The 16,750-nt window shown below is 34.7% G+C and overlaps 1 pseudogene across 1 annotated transcript in view; it reads left to right on the top strand.

Annotated features, from left to right (window-relative positions):
* LOC149884414 (uncharacterized) overlaps positions 1-2,840 on the top strand; it is a 59,959-nt pseudogene extending 57,119 nt beyond the window's left edge. The window contains exon 9 of the transcript XR_016455024.1: positions 824-2,840. The product of XR_016455024.1 is annotated as an uncharacterized LOC149884414 (transcript). The remainder of the gene's footprint in view (positions 1-823) is intronic.
* Positions 2,841-16,750: the final 13,910 nt, after the last annotated feature.

Genomic DNA, 16,750 nt, shown 5'->3' with positions numbered 1-16,750 from the left:
TTTTAATGAAACACTTTTGGCTTAAAAATGTTAATTGGTAAAATACAATATTGGAAATTCAAATTGTGGTTTAAGATTAGCGGAGAAATTATGTTAACAAATTGTATGTAGTCTTACTATTAACTGGCATTTTTTGAACTCTTTTATGATGTTTACTTTTGAGGTCGACATACGTTATTCTGTCCTTTATTTTACAATTTTATGCAAACTCATTATTTAAGGCCGAAAATTATCTTTGAAGTTAGCTACAGCCAATATTTCATTGATTTACTAAACTGTGTAAATCTATGAGAACAATTTGATTGAAATAATTTCAGATTCAAGCATTGAAATTGACTCGATTTATACGGCTCAGGTTTATTATAGGTAAATTATTATATATAAGTAAATTATTATCGTCATTTAAAAAAAGAGAAAAGGCGAAACATAGCAATGAGATTCCATTGAAGTTCTTTTGACAGTAATACAGCTTCCTAAAATTGTTCAATTTTGTTTTCAATGATAGATTTCAAAAATACTAAAGGTCCTCGAATCCACCACTATTTTGAATCTATCGGAATAAATTCCTATTCTATTCCGAAAGCTGTTGCATTCATATTTTCTTAAACCAAAAACTTCCTTAGGAAAAATATTAACTTAATAAAAACAATACTGTTAATTTATGATTTCTAATTTTCAGCTTGAATATCATTTTAAATGATAAATAAAATTTAAAAAAAACACTACTAACTTTTCTAACAGTTTACTTTTTGCAACAAAATGATAAAAACCTCTAGACGATCTGCGGAGACTGAAATTTAACATACCTTACTTTCATTCCCAGAACATAAAGACAAAGAGCTTATAATTGAATGCTTCTTTGAGGCACATGTTCTCGATAACGAAAATTTGAAAAGAGTGATTGACAACCGACATAATTGCAACATAGAGAGTAATGACGAAAAAGATTCTGTTCAAGTTCCAAACCAAAGACATATAGGTGATAAACATATTGAGGCAGAAAACATAATAAATAGCACACAAAATCATAAGGATAAAAATCCAAAAAACAAGAAATATTTCTCAGCCATATATTTGGCCGGCGATAAAACATTATGGATTATATTAAATCTTGCAGTAATTAGCTTTGTTGCATTTTTAATCCTTTCTAAGAAATTCAAAGATGCGAAGACCTTGTATGACCAAAAGAAATTGGACGACGCTGAAAAAATGTTTAGATACGTAGGAAATGTACAAATATTTTTATTCGGTGAGAAACATGTGGATACATTAGATATTAAATACTGGATAGCAAGATGCTTATATGAAAAAAAGCAATACGATAACGCCGAAAATATGTTTAAATATGTTGAAAATATGCGAAAAGAAGTATTAGGAGTGAAGCATGCGGATACAATAAAAACTAAATACTGGATAGCAAGATGCTTATATGAAAAAAAACAATACGATAACGCTGAAAATATGTTTAAAGATGTTGAAATTATGGAAAAAGAAGTATTAGGAGTGAAACATGCGGATACAATAAAAACTAAATACTGGATAGCAATGTGCTTATATGAAAAAAAACAATACGATAATGCTGAAAATATGTTTAAAGATGTTGAAATTATGGAAAAAGAAGTATTAGGAGTGAAACATGCGGATACAATATATACTAAATACTGGATAGCAAGATGCTTATATGAAAAAAAACAATACGATAATGCTGAAAATATGTTTAAAGATGTTGAAAATATGCAAAAAGAAGTATTAGGAGTGAAACATGCGAATACAATAATGACTAAATACTGGATAGCAACATGCTTATATGAAAAAAAACAATACGATAACGCTGAAAATATGTTTAAAGATGTTGAAATTATGGAAAAAGAAGTATTAGGAGTGAAACATGCGGAAACAATAAAAACTAAATACTGGATAGCAATGTGCTTATATGAAAAAAAACAATACGATAATGCTGAAAATATGTTTAAAGATGTTGAAAATATGCGAAAAAGAAGTATTAGGAGTGAAACATGCGGATACAATAATGACTAAATACTGGATAGCAACATGCTTATATGAAAAAAAACAATACGATAATGCTGAAAATATGTTTAAAGATGTTGAAATTATGGAAAAAGAAGTATTAGGAGTGAAACATGCGGATACAATAAATACTAAATACTGGATAGCAATGTGCTTATATAAAAAAAAACAATACGATAATGCTGAAAATATGTTTAAAGATGTTGAAAATATGCAAAAAGAAGTATTAGGAGTGAAACATGCGGAAACAATAAAAACTAAATACTGGATAGCAATGTGCTTATATGAAAAAAAAACAATACGATAATGCTGAAAATATGTTTAAAGATGTTGAAAATATGCGAAAAGAAGTATTAGGAGTGAAACATGCGGATACAATAATGACTAAATACTGGATAGCAACATGCTTATATGAAAAAAAACAATACGATAATGCTGAAAATATGTTTAAAGATGTTGAAATTATGGAAAAAGAAGTATTAGGAGTGAAACATGCGGATACAATAAATACTAAATACTGGATAGCAATGTGCTTATATAAAAAAAAACAATACGATAATGCTGAAAATATGTTTAAAGATGTTGAAAATATGCAAAAAGAAGTATTAGGAGTGAAACATGCGGATACAATAAATACTATGAGTTGGGTCTTAAGCTGCATTAATGATAAAAAATCATTTTCATAGCAGAATATATTATTAGTGATGTTGAGAACTTGTAAATAAACAATTTCGAAGAGAACGATGTAGGTATGCGTATTGTTAATGATTGAATTTTGTATATGTAATAAAAAACAACTGAATAATGTTAATATTTGTTAAGTGGTGTTGAAAAATTTCGGGAAGACTCTTTAAAAGGAGAGACATGAGGTTTCCCTAAATGCGAATCGTTTGATTGTGTGTTGATTATATAGAAAACTGCACTTCAAATACTCTGAAGAATTGTGTTGGTATAAAGAATGTAATGCAAGAAGAAGTTTTAGAGGCAAACCATTTTGATTTACATGCCATTATGTATTTTCAATCTTTCTAAAAAATAATTGGAAATTTATTTTTGAAATATAAAGTTGTAGAAATTATTTTTGTTTTGTTTTTGATTTGAAGATTCTTTTACATTAGCTAAATTCTTCTTTAATATCAGAATGTTATTTTGAATCTAAATATGCTGAGTTGACAACTAAGTTATCATAGCAGGTGAAAAAGGCTTTGCTCGATAAGTTGGTGGCTTCTTTTTGTAAATAAAATATTTTTAGCTTATCTAAAATAGTTAAGTAGGCAGAAGAAAATCAACCGAACTGTGGCTCTTGCATCAAGGCTGAAATGCTCTTCTTTTTTGTTTTGTGTTTTCTGTATTGCTATTCACGAAAGTTTAAACGATAGCAGAATTTTTATGAAGCATGTTTGGTTTTTGTTTAATAAAGAAAAACTGTAAAATGATATCGACGATTTTTTTTATTTATTAAAGAAAAAGTAATTAGTTTTAAAATGAATATGAACATGTTATAAAAATTTTAATATTTAGTTAGAAAAAAGCTATTACAAAAAATCTTATAGGAAAAATAAGAAGCACAAAAGTTTAAATGAATTGCAATATTCGAACAAAAAATGAAAAAAAAAAGCGAAATTAATATTTGAAGTGTCCTCCTTTGTTTTTATAGCAAAGATAAACTCGTTTATGCATTGATTCAACTAATTTCATGCACATCACGCGAGGTACCTTCAGCCAATACTCATTCAAAAGTTGCTTTAAATGCTGGGTTGATTGAATTTCATGGTACGTCAGTTGATTATCGATCCAAGACCAAATATTTTCGATTAGGTTGAGATCTGGTGACCTAGGGCACCAGGGCATCACATTGAACTTTTTTTTCAAAAAATATTCTTTGATGGAGTGTGCTGTATGAGCTGAAGCCCCGTCTTGTTGAAAGATGAATTGCTTGCTTCTGCCATACACGTGTCTGATTGATGGATTTAAACACGTTTCCAATGTGTTCTTGTAGGTGTATTGATTAATTCGGCCTTCATACAGCTCACAGAAGCCTATACCTTTGTGAGAAAAATATCCCCAGATGCTAACCGAACCTCCACCGCCTTGTCGACGATGTTGCAAAAACCTGTCTGAATATTTCTCAGTTGCAAATCTTTTGACATAGATTCTTCCCTTGCGGTTTACAACTTGAAAGTTTGCTTCATCACTCCAAATAACTTTTTCCCACTGTTCTACAGACCAGTCTAGCCTTTCTTTGGACCACACTCGTCGTTTACGTTTATCCGTGATTGAAAGAATAGGTTTTTTAGCTGCTATGTACGTTCCAATACCTTTGTCCGACAATGTTCGTCTCACGAGCTCTCTGCTAATTTTTGGATTATTTTTTGACTCATTGAAGATTTGTGCTAGCTTTTTGTAGCTGAGTCTGGGGTTTTCTCTGCTCATTCTGAATATACCATTTTTGTCACGGTTGCTGATTTTGGATGGTCTCCCAGTAAGCGGCATGTCGGAGGCGTTCTTGGTAAGTTCCCAGGTTTTGATAGTTTTTCTAACGCAATATTCAGAAATGTTAAGTATTTTGCCTTTTTGAACGTTTGTGTAATTTTTTGTCCGCCCCATATCAATAACTTGCCATTTGATGTCACTAGAAACTGATTTTCGATCCTAAATAAATTCGTTTAAACTTTTGTGAAACCTCTTAATTTGTATCACCTACCTTTTAATGAAATTTCTGAGTAAACGGTAATGAGTCAAAACCTACTTTTTTTTATTCTATTAACAAATAACCTATTTACCAAATTGGAAAAATAATTATTTTGATATCTATTTCCGTTAGATTTTTATTCAAGAAAAACCGAAGATTAAATTTGAAAATTCTGCAATCGTTTAAACTTTCGTGAATAGCTGTATTTTATTTTGTTTTGTGTGTGTTTTTTTTTTTTTTTTTTTGTGATGTATAGTGTTATTGGGTGCTGAATGTTTTTCTACAATATCGAAAGCAGTTGCAATAACAACAGCAATAATGTTTAATGTACTTCAGAAAACAATGATTTATAGGCAACACAAGTTGATATTTTGGGATATGGTTTCCTTGATTAGATTTGTGAGAATGAAATCATTTTTGTTACAAGTTTTATATGAAAAATAAAAGAAAACCTGACGTCATAAGAAGAGGAAACAAAAAGTCAGGATAAACGAGAAAAACCAGATATTTCACTTTGTAAAATAGAGTTATCCTTAGTGGGTTAAAGAAGAAGTTATAACAAGAAGCCCAATTTTATCGAAACGTGGAAAATGTTTTTTTTAAACTGAGAGTTGCAAATCATTTTTAATTTATTCTTTTTTTTTTACTTTTAATTAATTAACCGGCCTTTTTACTAAATTCTGTCAGCAGAATTTAGTAATAAGGCCGGTTGCCTCAGTATTAGTTACAGAACAGTTCGAAGGTGTGTTAATAAAAAGGTATTGACTGTTATGTTGTTGCCAGAAACGCGCTTTTAAGGGTCACAGATAGGATTAAAAGACATAACTGGTGAAAGAAAAGAGAAGATGTAAAATAGGGGCTTTGACTCAGCAGTCAGCCCTCAAAAGTAGCACACCGAAGTAGTCCTCTAAGTTAGCCCTCTAAGGTAGTTCTTTGAGGTTGGCCCAGTGGTTACGGGGTAAGACCTCTGGCTTGGCGAACCTTCTACTCTATTCTTAGGTCAAAGCTCTGTGTCCTACAGCGTCTGTTCAGCGGACTTTATACTTTTCCATTTAGAGATTATACTTATATTAGGATACTGACCAGCCAACGTGAATACCTATCTATCCTTAAGCTCCAGATTCTTTGAGTTTGTGAATAGCCTAGCCGGATTTGATGAGACTGATTTACCTCCTGAAGAGACTTTCTACTCCAGCTTTACCAGGAAATGGATAAGCGCTGAAGACTATGTCCAGGCACATAATATATAGAGCACCCTGAGATATTAAAAGTTTAGTGGCTACCATGATGTCTATCTGAAGACCGACGTAGAGTTACTGGTAGATATATTCGAAAAATTCAGGAAGACATCTACTTCAGCTCCCGGGGATGTCATAGGACGCTCTGCTGAAAAAGACTAGGGTCGAGCTAGAGCTCCTCATAGATTTTGACATACAACTGTTTTTCGAGAAGGGTCTTCGTGGCGGTATCTCAACGGTGTTGAAATGGTTTACCAAGGCGAACAATTCAGGGTGTCCCAACTACGCTCCCTCTACGCCAAAAAGCTTCATATCTTACCTAGATGCTAACAACCTTAGTAGCTGGGCTACAATGCAACCCTTACCTGGAGGATGTCCTAGGAACAGCTGATGATGCCCGCGAAGGCTATACCCTCCAGGTACACATTGAGTACCCAAATCACTTCCACGAGATCTATAATGATTATCCTCTTCCCCCGAAGCCCTGACGGTATCCAAAGAGTGGCTCAGCCAAAATACCAGAAAAATCCAATCGAGAAGTTTCAGTGTGGTTGTAAGGGATGTGTGAACCTTGTAACCAACCTTCGTAACAAGGAGAGGTATATTGTACACTATCGCAACCTGAAATTGTAATGATATACATCGGAGAGGCTAGTGGTGAAAGCGAAAGAAATAATTACTACAGCGATTGCAATATTGAAGAGTGAGACAGATAACTGCATTGCTTACCAAGTCAGGTTGATAAATATTTAAGAAAGCATCTTTATCTATCTTTAGGGGGTCGCCAGAGTTACCACGTAAGCTCTGCTCACCTCCTTTTCCGAAGTCTTGCAGCCCCGTCACTGACTTCTTGTTGGAGTCTCATCTGGCTCATAATATGCTATCAATGGATTAGAGACTATCAGTATATTATAGCCCATAAGAGTACTTGCCCGTGATAATGCCATCAAGAAACTTGCAGCTGCCGCAAAAGTTTCTGTGAAGATTGCAAATGAATGATTAAGGAAGCAGGCGTAATGGCAGATCTACTTGCCAGTCCCTCACTATATTTATCTAGGCCTTCGGTTGGTGAGAACAAACCTAGTGCGATCCACCAAGCAGACTTACTACACCTGCCACATAATAGGGTGGGTCGAAGCAATAAATATGCTCTGGTGGTTGTCAATGAGGGAAGCCGTTACAAAGAGGCGGAGCCACTTACAAGTAAGACCGTGGTAGAAGTCGCAGATGCTCTCGTTCGCATTTACAAACAAGGTCCACTGACTTGGCCGCATCTGCTTTAGGAAGATCCCAGCCGCAATTTTCTGGGGTCTGAGTCCGACGAATTCATGATTGAGACGGCCATTGCACTCGTCCTTAAATTTCCGAACAACTATTTTGCTTCGCTCGTCAAAGCTGGGGTGGTCGTTAGGATATTCACTAAAGTCATATAGATCAGAGTAATCAAACATATCTTTGTAGAGGTCCTCTGTCTCTACCTCAAACATCAAGCTGCCTGTATCTGTGTACAGAGCCTTCGAGCCATATCTAGTCTTTTCTGATTGTACCATAAATCGTATATCAGGTTCTTAGATAATTCGATCATATCACCACTATTGCTATTACAGGGTGTTGAAGCCTCTTTTATTGATTTATTCTTTCATTTGCTTTCCTGCTCCTGATTATGTTTACGCACCAGGTCACACTTCTTGCTAGTATTAGGAATTTCCTGGCTAACACCAAGCTCAGTTAGGTGTCTGCGAAACAGATTCAGCGAGTTGGTGCAGGTGTGCAGGTTTGTTGCTGTAAGATTATAGTCTCACAAACGCTCATAAGATTGTATAGAGCCTTCTGAAGTATGGGATACTCATGATAATTCTCCACCAAATGCCTCCAACATAGGTAGCTCTCAGCTATCCGATTAACTTAATCAGGTTTATTCGTGTTGGCTCTCCTTACTAAAGAGTAGAAGATGTTTCTTAGACAGAGAGATTCTCTATCAATATCTAGCAAAGGAAGTAGTGCCTAATGAAACACTGAACCTATATTTCTCAGAGCAAGGGCTAGACGCTCGCATGGGTTTGTCACCCTTGTATCAATTGGACAGCCCGGCAACCAATTTGATCTCACTACCGCAATCCAGGTATTCAAAAATGTTCTGGGTACCAGTGCTGATATAAACCTAATATCACCACTCCCTACAACTGTGTTCACCTATGTCGTGCAGGCGAGATAACACTGATCCGTGACTATTCACTTGTCTCATAATCCCTTGGCATTTGCAGACTAGCAGTTTCCACGATCAACATAGATGATTGACTGACTTGATGGGGTAATAAAAAAAAAAACTCAAAAGTACGGGTAAGTCTTTGGCGTAACTCTGGCTGGTCCGTTTTCATTTTATCTATTTTTTTTTTATGTTTCGTGCCATAAAGTAGTACCATCCTGATACCCCCGGTGACTTAGGCTGAGGGAACGTATCCGTAATCTCGCATTCTCACATCATCGTCAACCTAATACTAATCTGAGAAATCGGATTTTTTAGGAAGACTAAGAATGTCTTCGTCGCGTTCCTCATTTTTGGTTTTCATCATCTTGCAGTAGAGACGATTCGCCATTACATAGTTGTTAAATTGAGATTTAGAAGCATCCTTGACTTAGAGGCGAGCGTTGATTTTATCCAGGTTCACGGCGCGCTTCTTTGCGTAATCTTGCAGCATCTTAGTGAAAGCCTCCATGGCTTTGTTATGCCGTTCTATCTCATTCTTGGTCTCTTTTCCAGAGTATTTCTGTGCTGCGACTTGACTCCCATTAAAAGCAGCCGCACTCGCGGTGGCGCTAAATAGAGCCATCCAAATAGCAGTCGCCATTATGCATGTTTCGCGTCGACTTTTCAATTGAAGGGAGCGAGGTTGGCAGGGATCCACCTCTTGTCCACCATCATCTGTCGAGCCTATTCGCCAAACATCAGATAGCCAATCAACTTTCTAGCGTCTCGCATATCAAATCTTAGCTCAGTCCTCTACACAAGTTTGGTTTTTTCCAAGCCATAAGAGATGGCCAAGGCTCCAAACCAACCACTGCGCTGTGAAACGCAATGTCAGCGACTGCTTTTTTAAAGTCAGGTGCGGGGGTAGACAATATTGGTGACCAGCGATATCTAGTATTGGAATAACATGGCTTTTAATATTCCTGCCAAGCGGCACTGGTTAGACGCATTAGGGATAGGGGCATCTTCTTTATCTCGTAAGACCATGGCTTTTATAGTGCTCGTCACTCCGACCATTTCGTCAAGAACCATCTCAATGATCCTTGACGAAATCCAATCACATCTCGAATTGAGATGTGATTGAATTTCGTCAAGGATCATTGAGATGAAATCCAATCACATCTCAATTTGAGACGATAAGTCGTTACACTAATATTCACCTATAGTGATAGGGGTGTCCTGCTGCTATAATTTTGTTTGTTATCCGGGCTTATCCAGATGGCAACGTCAGCATACATAGGACTAGTCAAGAGATTTTTCCCCGTTGGTGAATATGCAGCCCTCAAAAAAGATCTCGAAATAACCTGGTACTACTTTTTGCTCTGAGTGTTCTTTCGTCAGAAGTATACCACTGTTTTGGTGTAGGTATAGCTCCGTTGACCTTGATGTTGAGCACCGTTTAGCATAATGATTTAACTCGTCCAGCATGGTCTGTTCAACGTGACCAACATTTTGCTGAAAAAATGAACTCAGAGGATCCTGATTTGCATATTGAAGTTTTATATCCGATAAATATATGATGGAAGAACTGACAGTTACCGTGAAACAGAAAGACGAGAGAGCCGTTATAGCTGGCAAAGCTTCGACGGCTGCACCAAAAGAAAAACACCGTCTTCTTCTAAAAACTTTGGAAAAATAGAAGCCGACGATCGACGACGTTGTTGCTGCAAAAAAGATGGATGAAGAGGATAAAGGTAATCTGAAGAGACGAGAGAGACCAGAATCAGAAACAAAAAAGAGATAGGGCGCTGTCGGCGAGAGGGTCGAGGAGGGAGGGGTGAAGAAGCTGCGCTTCATTAACGGTTTTACCGCGGACTCCATAGCGGTTTAACCGCGGACTGAATAGCGACAGAAAAAAGCTGATATACGAGTCGAATCTCGTTCCCCGGTAGTGGTGCAAGCCTAAGCCTCGCAGTAACAAGAACCAGCGACGAGCGTGCTTGAGCAAGCGCCTTGTGCTAGCAACCGGCGCATATGACAACCCCAAAAAGGCAATGTCTTTGAGAGAATCGGCTACCACTAAGCATTCCTCATATCGAGGTATCTCTTGATATCTTCGAGAGTTTGGGGTTTCCCATCTATCTCACTTTCGGACGTTTTTTACAAATTCGTATCGACCTTGTAAAGATAAGCCCAATATTTTTCTTCGAGAGCTTTAAACTCCTCGATAGTAAATTTTTCATTATTGATGGCGGCACATACCTTCCTGGAAGGAGGCTGCTGCCGCTCAAGATTGAGTATATAGAATGTGATAACTCATCGAAGAGGATTTGTACCACTTTTCGATGACGCTGAGCAGGCTCGAAAGGATACCGCATGTTGCACCGACATATAAAAGCGCTATCCCAGAAAGACAATTTCAGACGCTGTGAAACTAGTAGCGATGACACCTGTCAGCAGATTAGTCTTAACAGAGATAACAATTTAGTCCGCTAGCCTTTTGGCTGTGTTTTTTTCTGCTTTTCGGTAGTAATCGGTAATCTTCAGAGAGCTTCTCTATTCTAAATATCCAGTGAAGGACCATCTGGAATCTCAAGTCAGCCCTATCCGTAACTGATGTTGTTGTCAGTGTCGACTTTGAGATCACGGAGGCCGCAGGTGTTTCTATGGAAGGTACGCTCATAACGGTAGGCAATGCTGGGTAGTGCCTTAAATCAGACATTTGTGTTACTCTTATGTGATGGGCGATGTTCTTCTCCAATATAATCAGTGGTAAACAACATTATATTATCAGACCCATGAGAAACCACAATATACATACCGTTTATACTTCTACAACCAATTCGACCAGCGTCACTTCCACTCTAGCGTCGCCATTAATTACTTCGTAGTGCTCCCGGATACGACTATCCTAACTTATAACACAACCTCCTGGGCTTAGGATGTTTCTAATCATGTATGACGCTACTAATTCAAGTGCTTCGAGTTTCGATGGTAGATCTAGCTCCAGATATTGTAAGCCTTGATAACGCGTTACCCTTTAAGTTATAAGATCCTGAAAATAAGCCTTGGCGGAAAATGCGGCCTGACGCTCGCATTGACTAGATACGCTTTAAATCCGTTGAAGTTGAAAAGACCCCAGTTGGCGTCTGAAAACCTCTATTAGTGTTCAAAACAGGCGACCTCTAGGACCACGCTCGACGATAGACAAAAATATTTTTACTGACTCACCGAACCGCTCATGATTAAAGCGTTGAGTTCTGCCTGGTGTTCGTCTGATGACTTACCTGTGGATAGCTCAATGTCTGCCTTTTTAACATCGGTTTCGGTCCTTTTATCCCGAGTGTTTTCTTCACCCCATTGATGCCTATCTTCAGACCGAAAGCAGACGGCACTGCTTAGAATAGCTAATTGTTGTATTCTCGCATTGAGCCGGTTTTTAATCCGAGGTCGCTCGGGATAAGATATACATCAACGGCAATATTGAAAGTACTGTTGGCGTTTGATAATATGTTCTAATAGCGTGTGATGTCGGCACCAAAGTCTTTGGGGCGTTCTCTATAGACTTCATGCCCATTTACGAACTTCACCTGAGCATCTAAAGCACTGGCTGTCGAGCCTACTATGGTTCCACGAGTCGCTAACTGAGCTGACAGGACACATATTCTATAACCTCTTATACATTCTGAGATAGCTCTGAAACCAGTTTTAGAAAAACCATTTGTTAATTCGGAGGTGTCTCCGGCAGCCATGCTAATGATGAAATAGTCTTCAGTTTTTCTATCCTGGACGAAGCGCCTTTTTCGAAGCCCAATACCCATGATTTTAGATCCATCCCGGCTGGAACTCCAAATTCCACAATGCCACAATATGATTTTGGATTGAAAATTGTTTTATTTACAAAAAAATATAAAATTAAAGAAAGTGAACATTTACTTGAATGTCAGTACGAAAATACAAAAAGAAAATATGAAATAGCAAAAAACCTTTTTAACAATTAAGTCTTTTGTTTACTCTAAATGCATCAGTCCAAATCGACAGTTGCCAAACGAGAATATATTAACAAGTTTAAATGTTTTATTTTTTTGCTTATTTTTTTAAATTATTATTCAAATATGCTATATTTTATTGACAATATCTCAAAAGCCAATCAGTATTTTAAGTTAAAATTTTTGTAATTTTTCCTTGTTTTATATGGACTGAAAATGAGACAAAAATGAAAAATTTCTGATATTTAAAAGTGACATGATCTGGATGATTTCATATAGAATGATCCTACATGACAATTTGTCAGAAAAGTTTTCATATACAGATATTTCTTCAAACGTGTTTTGAATTCGATGAAAAGTCAAAGAATTTGTAAAAAAAAAGGAAGAAACAATTTTCTTTTAAGGAAAGATTTTTTGGACTAATAAATACTACTTGCCGCTCAGGATACTTATTATTTTAACAGAAACCCTTTTAGATTTTTCTTAACCGTATTCTTCTATGTTTTCCTTCTTTAGGATTTATTCATTTATTTAACGCAAGTTACATTAAATAGATTTTCTATAAGTTATAAATTTTAATAGTTTAAAACACGTAGCTCAATTTAAAATAGCATTTTGCACCATTTTAAAAAGAAGATCGGTGCTGAATACACACAAATATAAAAAGACCATCATTTTATTCCTATTATTTTAAAAACAATAGTATATAAAAAAATGTATGCCTTGACACAATTACTGAAAAAATGAATTTCATTTCAAAAAACAAAAGTAAGAAAGAAAAGAGAGTTTACAACCCCCTTTCCGATCTTATTCCCTTTCTAAGCCCATTGCTACATAAGCCCTAAATCACAAAATAATACCTTATTTACGTTTCGTTTTTGAAAAGTATCTTTAAAGACTCATTAACAATTTTCGTTATAAAGTTTATGTTTAAAAAAGCTGAAGATTGAATAACTTTAGAAATAAAGTCTGAGTCTAGTATAAATGAAATCAAGATTTTATAATAAAAAAACTATAATATATATAAATAATATAATATAAACTATAACATTTATAATAAAAACCAGTGCTGCAGAATAGCAAACTTTCACATATTGATTAAGTATCAGAAGTTTGATTTAGTTTACTAAAAATGTTATTCGTCCTTTTAAATATTCAATAAAAAATAAGTGAAAAGTAAATGATCAGTAAAACATGTAAAAGATTAAAGAAGCTTAAAAAGTGGCATAGAGCAATATGGGAAATTTAATAATAGTGTGAGGAGGCAAGATAAGAAAATTGTAAACATTATCTTTAAGTTTTACCCCACTCAAACATACAATATTCAAATGAAGAAAAGCGAGTCAACCAAAACACCTGGTGGACACACGGAGAATTATTGAACTTGTCATATAAATAAATGATAAAGAAAAAGGAATAAAGTTAAAAAGAACAACTAAGAAAAGACGTATACATGGAGACAAATTCAACCTTGTATGTAAATAATTCATGAATAGGTAAACAACCAAAAACTAAAAAAAGCTCGAAAAACAACGCTGAGGACGAGGAGGACGAAGAGGAAAGAGAGGGATTAAAAGAAGATTTTGAAAGAAAAGAGAGAAGAGTTTTAAGAGATTTTAAGAGATTTTCCTTAAGGGAGAATCTGGTGAGAAAGTAATTTTGAAGATCTTAAAGGGAATTTTATGTGAAAAGAGTTTTAAGAGATTTTGAAAAAGGATTTTATGAGAAAAAGATTTTTAAAGATTTTAAAGAAATTTTAATGAAAAGAATTTATGGAGAATTTAAAGAGAAACTTAAGAGGAGGATTGGTAAGGAAACATTTGAGTAACTTTCAATATGCTTTATAATGATTATTAATGTATTGTTATATGTATGATTTAATGATAAGAGAATATATATTGATAAGAAATAATTGAGGATATTCATTAAGAAAAATATGTAAGATAAGAAAAACCAGGCGTAAGTAATTTTATTTTTGTTTGAATTTTGAGAGGCAATATTATTATTATCAATATTTTTATTATTGCTTTATGCGTTAAAAATTGTTATTAAAATGTCTTATGCTCCTATTACGCTTCTACCATATCTGAGTTGCACACTGACAGTCCTGCACCAAATTCTATCACATTCTATATTTGCGCTACCATTACACTCGCATCAAAGTTGCCATAACACTAATCTACGTCACGCTACTATTAAACTTACATAGAACCAACCGCCACAGTCATCATAATCTGCGTTTAGCTACTTGCATCACTTAAATGATTAGATAAAGTAAAAATAAATTTAAAAAAGTCCCCGACCTTAAAGAAGAGTACAGAAGAGCATAAATGTTTTAAGAAAAAAAATCTGATAACATCAAGCTTTCTGGTTTTAGTTCTTGGCATTGAAATTAGTAAAATAAATCATTCATTACTTATATTTCAATGTCACTGGCATTATTAATAATTAAACTAGCAAAACAAGTAAAAATTGTAAAACAAATAACGTTTTGCCAAAAAATGAATTCTCATGAACTCACAATAAACTAAGAGTTGATTCTTGAACAATTTTGTGCTGCTAATAACGCAGTTATAGTTGATTTAAATACAATATTCTTACATTTAAGTAATCCTAACAAATCAAGCAACAAGGCTGAGTATGTTCAATTCATTCATATCAAACCTTCCAGTAGATCAAATGAGGGAAACTCGTCTCAATCGTTGGCTTCACTGCAATATAGTGTCAAAAGCCTTTACCGTAACAAACAGAACAACTATATCCTAGGTTATAAAAATTTTCCCAAGCCATTGGTGCTTATGACAAAAGAACTTTAAAAAGTTTGCTAGCAAGCTCTGTGTGTGGCAACAACTTACCCAAATGATTTCATGGAGTATATCATATGATTAAACAATATTACCAATTTGAATATTGCTACTTATAAATTCCAACGTTAAGATATTGAGTGAGAGGTTTAAAGAAGTCCAAAAATATTAGCGTATAGTTAGTTTTTGAGTTGAGGTAGTTTAATATCCCAACCGTCCTTAACGTGACTTTTTTTAAACCTTAGCGTGAAATTTTTAACAAATTTCTATTCATTTGTTATTCAACGTTATTCAAACATGGACATGTTTGAATAACGTTGATCGTTTCTTTTAAAACGAAAGTCTGAAACAAAGTTTAAAACTTCGTTGTGTAAACAACTTTAAAAATAAAGAAGAGCTGACATGGAATGAAAGTTTGTTTGTAGCGATGGCGAACTCTTTTCCTAAGAAGATAGCTGTTGTTATTGCTACTTTAAAAGTCAAGAAGCAGTTCATATAATCAAGTTTCTTTAACAAACTTGTTAAATCATCATTCATTGGCTGTCAGTCTTGCTGAGGCTGAGTTGAATTAAAAGTTCTTTCTGTTCTACTTTCCAATTACGAAGTAGTTACTTCGGTGGGGCAGCTTTAAGTGATCTAAAACAAGTTCAAGTCACTGGCTTTTATAGTCCACCTAATGAGCACTTACAAGTTTTCTGTCTACGTTATATCTGAAAAAGCATACTGAAGCTCTTGAGTGGAAATCCAGATAAGCGAGACATTATATTTTACTTAAGCATATGTTTATAAAGAACTTCAATAACTGCCAACATCTTCTGCTTAGCCCTGAAACTTGAACTATGCTTTAAAGTGGAAAATTTGGAGTTCCCTACCAGCTTTATGCTTGGTAACATTTTTAGTTTGTTTTTTAATAACACTTTCAAAGGTACTGCTCGCGAATATATTGGAAAACGTACAGTTTTGATGCAAATATTATATAGCCAGTAATGACAGACTGTAGCCAAAAATCGGCGGTATATAATGCGCTTTATGACCGAATCATGATTATTCAAGGACTACCAGGTTGTTGTAAGTCATTTATAGGAGTCCAAAGACTGCTAAAGTCACATTCCTGTAGCAATTATAGAAAATTATTAGTTATAAGTTACAAGTACCACGCTTTAGATGAATTTCTAGTTTCTGTGTTCTAACATTTCTCGAAAGAAAATGTAATTCAGCTTAAAGGAGTTTGCAAAGGTTGTGTGACGAAATATCAAATATATGAATACAAAAAAGAACAAAAAAAATTATTATTTGAAGAAGTCGATGAACTAAAAACTGAAATCAGAATTTTATAATTAGAGATTGAAATCTAGGTCAAGTAACTAAACGAGCTGATGGCGAAAAGCAAAGTAAGTCTGTAGGATTGTTTTCATGTTGAATCTTCAGTTATTACGTGCTCATAGAATGAAGCAAAAATGGGTATAGAAAAAGAGCTAGTGGCAGTTAGGAAACGTTTTAAGGAAAGTTTTTTTCAAATATATCAAAGCTTTATTGCAAATTACATATTTCAAGAACGCGATAGATATTCAAGAAGTTTTTCAATTTTGAAAAAAAAACGACTTAGAAAAGAATTAGAAAGAGAACGAGTTTCTGTAGTCAAAGAATCAACTAATAACAATGCAGATATTCTAAACGTAAACTACTCACACCTTTCTTTAAGGGTTGAAAATATAGGGACGCTTTCTATATATAGATTCGATGCAATCAATAAAAGCTGTGTTTTTTTTGTTCAGAAGATATATTGTGGGACTTATCGCTGGAAGAATAAA

Source organism: Hydra viridissima, unplaced genomic scaffold (assembly GCF_058129835.1).
Source record: "Hydra viridissima isolate aposymbiotic clone 2 unplaced genomic scaffold, HvirCarnegie_v1 scaffold_8, whole genome shotgun sequence".
In the NCBI taxonomy this organism is placed as follows: Eukaryota; Metazoa; Cnidaria; class Hydrozoa; order Anthoathecata; family Hydridae; genus Hydra; species Hydra viridissima.
The sequence above is the reverse complement of the archived record's forward strand: the minus strand, read 5'-3'. Positions and strand labels throughout refer to the sequence as shown.